We start from the raw sequence: 13208 nt of genomic DNA on the forward strand, positions 1-13208 counted from the left end.
GATATCTATCATATTTTGTGGTTTAGTTTATAAATTGTTATCTTGATTGAGTTAAGTACACAGGTACATCTTCTCCCCGCCTCAACTGCTAAACTTGTTTTCGTGTTTGTGTAGCCAGGCGCGCGGCGACGTTAGCGAGGCCCGGAGTCAACCCTTCGTACCATTGGGAGAATGAGGTTTCGCCAATGGAGTCGAGTATAGTGATGCTGCCTAGTTCTATGGGCCCAGGCTAGTGCAGTGAATAAGACCTCCCTAGCATGTAGACATCCCTATGAGGGGCGGGAGGATCAAGCGATGCAGCCTGAGAGGGCGACAAGCTAGCAGCTTGAGTCCTTGCCAGCTATTGACAATGAGGTGTATGGTCTCGTAGAGATTGCCCAATCTATAGAGACTAGAAGGTTGAATTCTAGATCATCGTCGGTAGAATAAAGTAAAGAGCCTGGATTTGGCTATGAATAATTTTTGAACATTGTATCTATTTTTTTTAATGAAATCCTTTGTTAGTAAGCATTGTGTATCATTGATAAAGATTGTTTAAATGAACAATGTGTAAGGCCTTTAATTAAGGAACTTATTTATTTATATCAAATAGTGTGGTAGGATTAATTAGAAAACAAATTGACATGTGAGTTGGGTGGAAAGTGGGAGGATGGAATGCCCTAACAGCAACATCCTATGGATGGGTGGACCTTATTAGTTGGGTAGCTTTCCAATAAATTAATTGAAGCTTTACATTAGATAAATAAGTCCCTTGGCTAGGAAACCCTACTCTAGAGAACTGGGTCAACAGCTGTGCCTTGCATAGATGCGAAAAAAAGCGTTGTTTCTAGACGTCAAGAATAGTGGTTGCCCGAGTTAAGGTTGATCACTCTATGAGTGGTTTGATTTTAGGAATCCTTTAGAAAGACCATGCTCCCCCTGTGGGATAGAACTAGGTCTTACTTACTAATCGTATCCTTGTATCTTACATGGTCAAGGTGTCAACAAGTAGAAAATTATCCCAAGTTAGACTTAGTAGACTATCTTAAAGGTTTCCTTTATTTAGGAAGGGGGGGACCTTACACCACCCAACTAATGTTTGAGGGTTCAATAAGCTACTCTAGGCTAATTTCCTAGCCTAAATGTACATCAACATTACACACGTCATAAGCTCATTGTTTGACTATCTTTTGACATTACACGTCGTAAGCTTGGAGATTTCTTATAATTATTTTACATGAAGCACATTGCACGGTTTAAAATATATGGCTTGAAGAAGTTGCTGCACGTGAGTAATGTTAGCCAATGTGATTTACAAATTTAAAAAACTATTGGTTTTGAGTATTCACCATGACTTATTTCCATGCTTGGAGTCTCTTAAAAAACATGATAGATTTCAAATCCCTTCTTGACAATCACAACATGAAGCTCTCGGGCCTTCTCAATGATGCACATATGCCTCCTCTCCAAGTTTTTTTCCTAGCATGATTTCTTTATCTTCTTTATGTTTCTAGAATTTCTAGTATCTTGTCTTTAGTTGAGATGCATGCTTTGCCTTCTTTGCTTTGGAAATCATCTCCTCTCTTGAGGTTTCTCCTTGCTTGGCTCTTGATTTATGCATGGAATTAGGTGATTACTAAGAACTTCTTATTTCTTCTTATGCTCCACTAACTCTTACATGGTCTCTTTAATCTTTCGTTGCCTTGATACTACCTTGATGGTCACACCCAATAGGTTAAGCAAGGTATAAGAACTCAGCCTAACATGCATAGATGGTGCAATAGTGTTGACTATAATTATCATCAAAGGGATAATCTCTATATATGGGACCATGCCCATAATCCTGGCACAAGGGGAAAACTAACCCTTTGTAGTCTTATTCGGGCGGGCATTTGATAACACGATGGCTTTCTCCACATGTAAAACATTTTCTCATAGTGGTCACACTCTATGAAAACGTACATAACCACATATACAAGCAGACATGTATTTAATATATTCCTATTTTTATATATTCTACATTTTTAAACATGATTGTTTACCCCCATCTTATATGTATACATGTTTAAATTATGAATATCAAACCTCCCTATGTAAATTTCCATACTTGAGTTACATTAAACATTAATTTATTTAATCACCTCCTACATGTGTACAACATGTAAGTCCCTTAATTTAAAAAACTCCCCTCTATTAACTATGTTACTAGTCTCAATCTAGTGGGTACAACCCTTATTTTTTTAAAAACCCTCCAAACCACCTTGGTAATGTAGTCATGCACTTTATCTTCCTTCAATCTATGTTACTAGTCTCAATCTAGTAGGTACAACCCTTAATTTTTTTTAAAACCCTCCAAACCACCTTGGTAATGTATTCATGCACTTTATCTTCCTTTTAGAGATGGATAACTAGATATGTCTCTAATAACCTATTGGGTTAGAACCTTGAGATGAAGGCCATGAACACTCTCACATGCCTTCATCTCAAGGTTGTAACCAACATGCTATTAGAAACATCTAGTTGGTCCGATACCAATCACGGGTTGTACCTACTACTAGACACATATGGTTTCCCTCCTTTCCACTAGTGTGAGGAAGTCAAAACCATTACACATGCGGTCTTAAGATGGTACAAGTACTTCAACATGTCCCCATGGCCTTAATACTTCTCCATGTATTTAACAATGGTAAGTGGCCTTGGCTTATATCATGTCAGGGGTTCTTCTTTATCCAAAAATAAGTGTCTCCTCCTTGCTCTTAACCTAAAATGTACCATTAATGTTGGGGCTTATCTCCAAAATGTCACATGATGAAACTAATAACCTTATACCACTCTTCCTACCCCATATTTAGCTATGATGCAAGACATTTCAAGTTATGACATAATTTCACTCCAAATTACAAGCAATTAGGATGGTGGTTTAATGAGAATTTGAATACCTTAGATATTATTCATTGTCACACCTATAATCTAATTTGAAGTTGATGTGTCCCTGTGTCACTCTGAAGCTTGGTTTTAAGAATCTTAATATGCTACAAAATTGGTAGTTAAGAGAGGTCCTCAAAATATACCTTATTGGGGGTCAATTTAATGAACTCTTTGATGGTGTTCTCAATTGGCCTTAAATTATTTTTCCCTTGTAAGGTCACCTTCTTTCAAGTGGATCTAGGTCAAAATATACCTTCCCTTGTAAGGTGCTTTTGAGTGTATCTAGGTCAACTTATGTACGTTCTAAACCCCTAAGTGTCATGATGAACCTCAGCTTTATGAATCACTTGAATTTTGGCTGAGGATTATTGCCTCTTGATAGACTAAATCCCTATTTAAAATGCAATGAATCTAGTACATAAGAAGCATTAGCCACTATACGTACACAATCTCTTTCCTAGGGTTTGTAATCACTAGCTATATAAGCACGGCTACTCTATTGAGGTGGGCTTGACAAGGCATAAGGCAACTAAATAGATTTGCTTATTCCTCCCTCTCTTAACTATCATGTAGAAAAGCTAGCACAAATTTGATGGGGGGTGCTAACACCAAGGTTCTACCACCAAGCTTCTACTTACCCTACTACTACCATTTCCTTTGCTAACTACACCAATGGCTGCTCCATCTTCCTAGAGTCATTTTACACAAGTATTCAGTGCCCTACCTAGAATTATAAAACTTAATGCAAAAATTTCAAACTATCAACTTATTCAAAAAAAATATGTCTAAATATGAAACCTTATAATAGTCTAAACTATAATTGGATAAAGTCCCTAAACCTAGAATTAAGATAACAATTTGGGGATGGATCTATAATATTGGTCATACGTAAACTTCATTACAAAGAGTTTTCCCATTACCTTAAGGTAGATAGATGATAACATCAAAGTAGAGGACTTTGGGATTTCTTTAGAAAATTTTTAGTGATGATTGGTACATCAATTTATCATTTGTTTCCATCACAAAAATAAGGAAGATAGACTAATCTGACATTGTACCCTTGTTTTATCCACTTTTCTTCAAATTTAGGAGACATTAATTTTATAACATGTGAAAGATTGCAATAAAGCTTAGAGTTCGGTTTGATACCACCCTTTTGGATCTTATAGAGTAGGAGTGCAATAGAACTAAAAGGTACAACTCTCTCATAGTATGGATGGTGCAATAGTGAATATTATTATTATGATAAGAGGTACAACTCTCTCATAGTATGGATGGTGTGCAATAGTGAATGATATTATTAAGATAAAGTGTAAGAAATTGAATCAAATATAAATACTACAATAGATATTCATATGTCCTTTACTACAACTGGTGTTTTGACATACTCTCATGACTGTGATTCTACAAAGGTTATTAAGAATCTTAAATTTTTTTGGAAAGCCGTTTATATGTTCCACAAAGTGGAGTATTGATACTATAGGGAGTTGAATTTTGTTATGCTTATCATCATTAGAGAGGGGAGAAACGTGGTGCCTCTAAGAGCTCTATAACTAAAGCAAGGCTTTTGAGGCTCTTAAATTTCAAACTTGCAGTAAGAGGTTAGTACTAGGAATTATGTTCTAAATAAAGTTTAAAGAATCAATTTGTTTTTAATCATATATTTCATAGTGTAGGTTCAAGTTTTTAAATCTTTCATTAATTTGGATGTTGTAATATATTATCATATGTGCTTGTAATGCAATATTGATAATTATTGCATTGCCTACAATTATGTCTTCTATATGTAGACTACGTTTGTGTAGTGTCTTGTTGAGGCTTCCAAGTGTATCAACCATTTATAGTGCACAACATACAACTCGAGGAATTACTCTACCCTTTTAGTTTTATGGGGAAATTTATAGTGCAAAACAATGTCTTTGTAAATTTTATTATAAAACTAATTCAAAAAAAAGTAAGATTAAATCAAAAAGTAATAAAGTTTACAAGGACATGTTATACTTAACTAAGAAATGTTATGATGATTGAATCTTAAGTTTTGAAATTTTGTACTCTTGTATAAGTTATAAACTTACTAATGGTTGAAACAAGTTGATAAGTAATTTAGTGTTCAGTTAATTTTTTACAAAGCATTAAATTATAAATTATAAATTTATCAAGGCTATAAACTTTCTTACAAGTGAATAAATTTAGTGTTCAGTTAATTTTTTACAAAGCATTAAATTATAAATTATAAATTATAAATTTATCAAGGCTATAAACTTTCTTATCAAGGCTATAAACTTTCTTACAAGTGAATAACTGGTTTTAAAAAAACAAATTGCTAGAATAATTTATTCTATGGAGATCAAATCATATGAACTAAATGATGAATGCATTTTCAATGTACTTTCTAAAGCATTGTGTTGTAATATTAAACTAATGTGCACTCAAATATTTATAGTAATCTTGCACAATTGATCCTATAGCATGTATGTTTGTCAGAACCTTAAATAATATAGATTAACAATGTTATGTTGGTACTAGCCCCACTAAGGGTATTTCTTAATAACATAAGTAATAATGCATAAATTACATTTCCTATTTCAAATTACTTTGCATTAGCATCATTTAATTTGAATATATCATATGTTAAAATATGTCAAAATAGATCTAACATAGATGTTTTACAATAATCAAAACATGCAATGGTATAATCCATTTAACATATAATGTTACACTTGAGAATTAGTGTGCTTAGAATATAAATAATATACAAATCGAGAGAAAAAATGAAAAACCAAAAAAAAATTTTGAAAAATGAGAGCTATAGACTACTTCTGTATGTATTCTAATGGAGATCATTTTTAGAAGATGTATTTTGATTATGACATAAAATCAAGTATTCTCTAGAATTAGGGGAGAAAATAAGTTCAAAAATATCAAACATCATTATTGCTAACCTAGAAAATAAAAGCACAAACAAATGATATTAGAGAGACATTGGGAAATCAATACAAAAATAAAAGCAAATATATATAAACATGTTCAAGTGAAAGTGAAAGAGCATTCACTTATTTAAGGAACCCTATTGATAGTCTAATTCATCTTGTCTATCATATGTTGTCTTTCATATGATATAGAGGCCAAAGGCACTCACCTTGACTTGGTCATCCACATGGCCAAATGCTTCACAGATCTGATTAAACATCTCTAAGTGCAGTATGGGGTCTCTCGTCCCATCAAACTTAGTGATCAGTTTAGAGATATTAGCGGGTTTGTTCCGCTCTTACCTGGGCTCTTGTGCAAGCTGAGAGCTGGTGTTGGGGGTGTGATGCTAGCAACTACCCCTTCCCTATTTCCATGGCTATCCTTAACATTTCAAGGGTTAGCCCTGCCATAGTTGGAGTGGGTGTTGGTTGGGGAATAATAGGTGGGGAAGCTGGGCCGGGTGGATAATAAACCATTGGGGGTCCTTGTTTCATGCGAGGATTGGATTGTACCTCATATGGCCCCATATGATATCTTGGGTATGCTCCCCGAGAAGCGGGTATTGCTGGTACATTGGTGCCCCAGGCTGATATGATGGGGACGGGTAGGACGTCCCAAGCCCTTGGAGAGCTAGTTCTTGTCCTGAGTTTAGCACTAGTCTCTGGGCTTGGTATGAACCAACAATTCCTGAGGCAGACATGGCCCTCTAGACCAGTGGATGGGTCTGGGTTTGGATACTTTCACTTTGCCCTATCTCTGCTCTAGGATCTAGAGGCGGCGTGGGCTCTCTTTCAAGTTGGTTTTCCATACCTCCATCCCTAGGACGTGGTTCATGTGACTATGTGCTCCCAAGATAAATCTCTGGAGCCTCAAAGTAAGGCTTCTCTTGAATGGGTAGGGGATGCTGGGTCTCGCTCCAAGATAGGTGGTTTGTCCATGCATTGAGCCTCTGGTCCTCCTACTTCTAGGTCAAGAGTGACTCGTCCTATGTTGGGATGATCCTCACTCTCACTAGTGCTACCAACGACTTACATTGTTTGGCTCCAAGATAGGTGGTTTGTCCATGCATTGAGCCTCTGGTCCTCCTACTTCTAGGTCAAGAGTGACTCGTCCTATGTTGGGATGATCCTCACTCTCACTAGTGCTATCAACGACTTACGTTGTTTGGCTCCAAGCCGTGTTTTGACTGATGGTTCTGATCTTATAAGTGAGGGAGCGTCAAGAGAGTTTATATCGTCAAATAGAGGGTTGTTTTGCACCAATTTTCTTGAGCGTAGGTGCATGAATGTGTGGAATAGCAGTGTTTGACTTCCCTATGGATAGTCTCTCTGTCTGTGTTTTTTATTTTTTTGTTTTTTGGGAATGGTATGACCATACACTTTCAATATGGTGCAAGCATACGCTTTGATGAGGACATGGGTGTACGCTCTAGATGGAACGGGCATGGCAGAGATGACACATGCGTATGCTTCTAGGAAGACACGAGTGCAGCTACAAGAAGGATATGAGCGTGAATTTATGAAAAATGAAGGAATGAGCGTACACTCTAGATGGTGCAGGCGTATGCATTCAAAAATGGAAGACGTGCTTGTGGTAGAGAAGAAGGAACAAGCGTACGCTCAGCTATGGCGACAGGGAAGAAGGAATGAGCGTACTCAAGGAGCGGGCATACTCTTCCTGACAAGGGAATGGAACGGGAGTAGCTTCTGGAAAGGAACAAATGTATGGCCATACACTTTTAGTTCATAGAGATTTTTAATGGTGTACGTACTGAGATTCCCTGACAATACAATTGTACCCCTTGTTTAATGTTCTTTATGCTTAATTAATGTAGATTATTCCTTTTTAAATGCCCTCTGCACAATTTAATGCTAGAGATACTAGAAGATATGCTCTAGAGAATGAAACGGGCATGGTAGCAGAGTTCCCATGACCGTGGCACTAAGAAGGGTACGATCGTACGCTTCTCAAAAACCAGTCATAGTGAAAAATTTACCTCTTCTCCCCCTTAGATTTTCGATGATTTAGGTACTTCCCAAATGTTTTTTTGAGTTTTTCTTTTTGTAAGAGGCTAGAGCTAGTCTCTAGCTACCCAACGATGCCTAGAATGCCTAGGAAAACCTAATTAATTGAGATTAATTAGAGGATTAAGCTAGTTGTGCAAAACTTAACAAATGTTGTGAACAAAACCAAAAATTACATGAATCTCAAGTGCAAAGTTCAAGCACCTACTTATGTCTCCCGCATACGATGAAGACTCCGATGCTCCCATGATCCATTGATCTCCATTGCTCCAAGGTAAGAGTAAACAAAATCCACAAACAAGCAAACAACACATCCAACAAGCAACCACCCGTGAATTTGCACTTCAAGCAATGTGATGGCTCTAGCAAGTGAAATGTATGGAGGGCCCTAAGCTAAATGCTCATCCCCAATAGCCATGCCAAAGATGTAAACCAAAACATACTACTGTGCACAAGAGAGGGAGAGAAAAAGAGAATGATTCCATGCAAGGGTCAATTCGGAGACTTGAATTGAGCCAACCATAATAAGGTTTAACTCCCCTATGTGAGGCCGCTAGGGGCTCACTCCACCACCACGTGTCACCCAGGTGGAGATCCACAAGCTAGGTAATGAGCAAAGAATAAGGAAGCTATGGAGAGCTCTACCTCCACTCAATGCTTAGTACATGCAAGAGGTATCTTGAGGGAAGACAAGAGAAGGGAAAGGAGAAGGGAAGCTAGACTAACACCATCCTTTCCATGCATACACAACAGTCAAGCAAGCAAGCATTCACAAACACAAGCATGCAACCATAAGCACTAGAGAGTGAGTGAGAGAGAGAGAGAGAGAGAGAGAGAGAGAGAGAGAGCAAGACTCAATTGTGAGACAAATGGGATTTTCTCCTTTCACACCATGATTGGGCACATACAGGATGCCAAGTCCCCCAAGGAGGCATGGGACACCTTGGTAAAACTCTATGAAACAAATACCAAGGTACGAAAGATACAGTTGAAGAATGAACTTCATACTGTGGAGAAAAAGAGTATGTCTATGAATGACTATGCATTGAAGATAAAGGGTATTGTGAAATCCCTTGCATCTACTATTGGCGTTTTAGTAGATGATGATGATAAGGTGGAAGTCTGTCTACGTGGTCTCGAGCCACAATACAAGGTGTTCAAGACGTCTATTCAGACTCGGGAAAACATTCCCAATTTTACAGATTTGGTGTCTATGTTTTGATTATAGAAGAGAAGAGCTTAGGTGAAGACCAACAGTCTTCACAAAATAAAAACAGTTCAGAGCAGCAGGCCTTAGGTGAAGACCAACAATCTTTACAAAACCAAAACAGTTCAGAGCAACAGGCCTTCTACACAAGTTCAGGAAGAGGACGAGGTAGAGGAGGCTGTGGACCCGGCAGGAGGTGGCCGAACAGGTAATCAAAATTATGGCCAGCAGCAGCAACAACAATAGTCCCAGAATTCACAACAACAACAACAACACGCAGGTAGAAGAGGCCAATTCAAGGCAGGGGGAGTCAAAGAGGTCGTGGAAATTGGCAAAGGCAGCATAATGATACACGTGGATGCTTTTATTGTGGTAAGCCTGGACATGTGCAGGAAGACTGTTATAAGAAGCAGGCTGACATGCAAAATGGAAAACTGCAACAAAACGACTATGCATCCTCGAGCAGAAACAATGAGGATAATGAAAGGTTGTTTGTTATGCAGCATGTCATTAATGCCATGTCTGAAAATGCTGAAGTAGCACATAAAGATGATGTATGGTACATTGATTCAGGTGCTTTGAACCACATGACAAGTCATGGGGAGTGGTTCAAGGAGATGAAAAACCTTGAAAGACTAGGTTTCGTGGAAATAAGGGAGGATGACACTACTCATCCAATTGCCCATGTTGGAGATGTGCCATTGTCTATGCTGCAGGATGATGGAAAAGTGAAGTACTTTGCAGATGTACTTCATGTTCCGAACATAACAAAGAATCTAGTTTGAGTTGGCCAGATGATTAAGCAGGGTTTGCAGGTTTTGGTTTAACCTTGATGGTTGTTATGTTGACGACTTTAAAGACAAGTGCAGGTTGGTTGCAAAAGGCACCAGAGTGGGCAGAATGTTTACATTGAATGTAAACATGCCTGAAGTGAGTGCTGCGATGTTTGCAAATGGTTCAGAAATTGTTGCAGACATAGACATTTGGCATAAAAGAATTGGACATGTGAATGTGCAGAGAAGAAGTCTATGCAAACTAAAGGAATTGTGACAGGGCTGCCAAAGTTTAAAGTTGAAGGTATCGAGAGAATATGTGAAGCATGCCAATGTGGAAAGCAAACAAAGCATGTATTTCCACGTAGCAGAAATGTGAGCAGAAATGCACTAGATGTTGTGCATTCAGATGATGTATGGGGTCCTACGAAGACCATGTCTATGGGAGGCTGCAGGTATTATGTGACATTTATTGATGACCACACAAGGAAAGTGTGGGTATACTTCATGAAGGAGAAGGGTGAGGTGTTCACTCACTTTCAAAATTTCACAGTTATGGTTGAAAAGCAAACAAGGAAATATGTAAAGTGCCTAAGGTGGGATGGAGGGGGAGAGTACTTCTCCAATGAGTTCTCTGAATTTTTGAAGAAGAATGGTATTCGGAGACAGTTTACATGCAGATACACTCCGCAACAAAATGGAGTTGCTACCCCCTTATAAGGCCACTTACGTTTAAAGAATGCTTCTAGGGTAGAGTTCTCAAAGACTAGACCCAAATGGAGTCATGTACACTGGTAGCTTAATAATGTCAAAGCAATAAGAGAATGAGTCAATACGGGAATATATTTGATGCATTAGATATTATCATTCCTACTGCTCAATTGATGAGATATCAAGTCAACCAAGATTGATTTCGTTGTTTCTTGAAGCCTTGAAAGATCAAAACTTGTATAATTACCTTTATCTACAAAAGGCAGATAACCTTTAATGAGTGCTACATCGATGCTCTCTACTTTGATGATAACATGTCTGGCGCACAAAAGGGTCTGAGAAATCTAGTACACCATTCGAAGCTCCCCATAGCATAACCTCCAGTAGCAAAACATCAAATAAAATAAGTCTCGAGGACATGGCTGCTCTACTATGCTAAAGAAAATGGAGGAGAATTGAAAAGTACATCCTAGAGATTTCAAAGCATACCCAAGGAGAGAGGGCACATGGTGTCCTTGTTGTTGCGAGGAAATCACAATAGTATGATTATCCATTCAATAGGGGATGGACAGGCTTGTGGTGTGGTTGCTGAAGGAGATAAACTAATCATGATACTCATAATTGAAGGTAAACTCCAGTAAATCATGGTATGGCTATCCCAACTCTTCTTGCTACCACACCTAACCTTTAGCACTCCCTGTGCCACACACTATGGGTTGTGGTGATCCTATGCCCCCTTCTAGGATTAACCCCTTGCCTAGAAGAATTCTTAAGTTACCTAAAACACATCCCCCTATTCTACGACCTCAACCTATAGCTCTTGGAGTGACACCCATGAGACACATCGAGGTAGGACTACCCGAGTATTGATGACACTTATATGCCTCAACTAGATCTCACACAAGCACCGTTGGGATATAACTCATACCCAATGTTGAGTACAGACTCTGACGTAGAGCTTATAAGAATGTTTGACAATAGCTTCTAGCTCCCATTTACAAGATGTCAAACTTTGGCACTCATGGCCATGGGCAACCAATGGGTTATACAGCACAAGGGGCTGAACTCTATGACCCTCGGCCAACCTTTAGCTTGCTATGCTTGTGGGGATGCACAACTCAAAAGGGAATGCCCTTATCAAGTCTCAGCAAAAGCTAAAAGCATCTCAACACTATCATGATAGTGTCTAAGTTGTGGCATGACTCACATCATACACGATTTCCCCAACAAACCTCCCCTAGGAAGTGATCAAGGGCCCACAACTCAATTGAACATGCTAAGTTGTGGAGGACTAACTCACATCATATAATATTGCCCCAACAAACCTCCCCTGGGAAGTGAGCAAGGACCCACAACTCAATTGAACATGCTAAGTGCAGTAAAAGCATACTGCTCTTTGGCTACATCGATGCGGTGGTCCTCACACAAGCCCAAGCAAAGGCTAGGACTCTTCGTAGCTTAGATGGCAAGGAGAGTGAAAAAATCTCGCATGCTTCTACGAAGTGTTCCAAAGGACAAAAGAAGCAAGAAAGGAAACAACTTACAAAGTCAACCCTCTGTAGAACGCATTTCTAGATCTATGAAAGAGGATAGTGTGATAACATTGAGAGTGACAATGAGGATACAAAGACTTATTCTTCCTCAAAAGACGCACATAGAGATGAAATTCTAGACATGACCCAAAAAGCTGTGGCTGGAAAACTTGTTTGGAAGTAATCCTTGGTGCTTCCTGACAAATTGACCAAATATCCAAATCCCCAAGAAGAAATAGTGAGACTCAAGATGGCCCATGAACTTGTTAAACAAACTCAATTCTAGCTAGAGGAGGCACCCAAATACATACAAATTTGTGCCCAAATTTTCCTTAGATACTAAGCAAAAAGTTCTAAAGAAGGCCGTCCTAAGTTTTTCAAAAAGCCCCAACCAATTCCAGTTTCAACTTTGGTTCAACCAAAAGACATAGGTAACCCAAACCTCTAAAAGATCATCTTTTACATAATTACCTGATCAACCAAGCCAAGACTTAGACCTCTCAATTTCCATCAGAGCCGGGTGAGTCTAAGCCTAACTCTTTAAAGACTCTTCCCTCGTACCTCGGCTCCAAAGGTGCAGTTACCTCAATGAGAGCACCTAATTTTGGCAAAACCAAGAAATAAAAGGACACAATAGGGATGTCTATAGTTCTATCTGCTCCAATCACAATCACATAAGGTGAGTTCCTATCAAGAGACCCCGATCTTTGGTAGGATGTAAAGGAATGGATGGACGTTATGCTTGGGACTCAAACCGAATGAAGATACCCACTCAGATACTAAAGACAAGGAGAGTGATGACAATCCTAGGGAATTGCACAAGGATGTGCCTATCAACAAGCTTGGCAAGTACTTTAAAGGTAAAGAACTTAATGCCACCTTGCCCTTGAGACTACAAACCGAAACATCCATAGCCATCCTAGATGGCGAGGTTGGAGTGAGTATCGCTCTACCAAAAACCAATGGGGAAAATGGGGATCACATGCACTCACGAAAACCACTTTCAAGATCAAATTAGCTAATGGTAACCTCACTTTAACCATGCAAGTGGTAAGAGTGAGCAGGTTGACCTCATGTGGATTGA

Source organism: Cibotium barometz, chromosome 44 (genome assembly GCF_041138505.1).
Source record: "Cibotium barometz isolate CiBa-2024 chromosome 44, ASM4113850v1, whole genome shotgun sequence".
Lineage (NCBI taxonomy): Eukaryota > Viridiplantae > Streptophyta > Polypodiopsida > Cyatheales > Cibotiaceae > Cibotium > Cibotium barometz.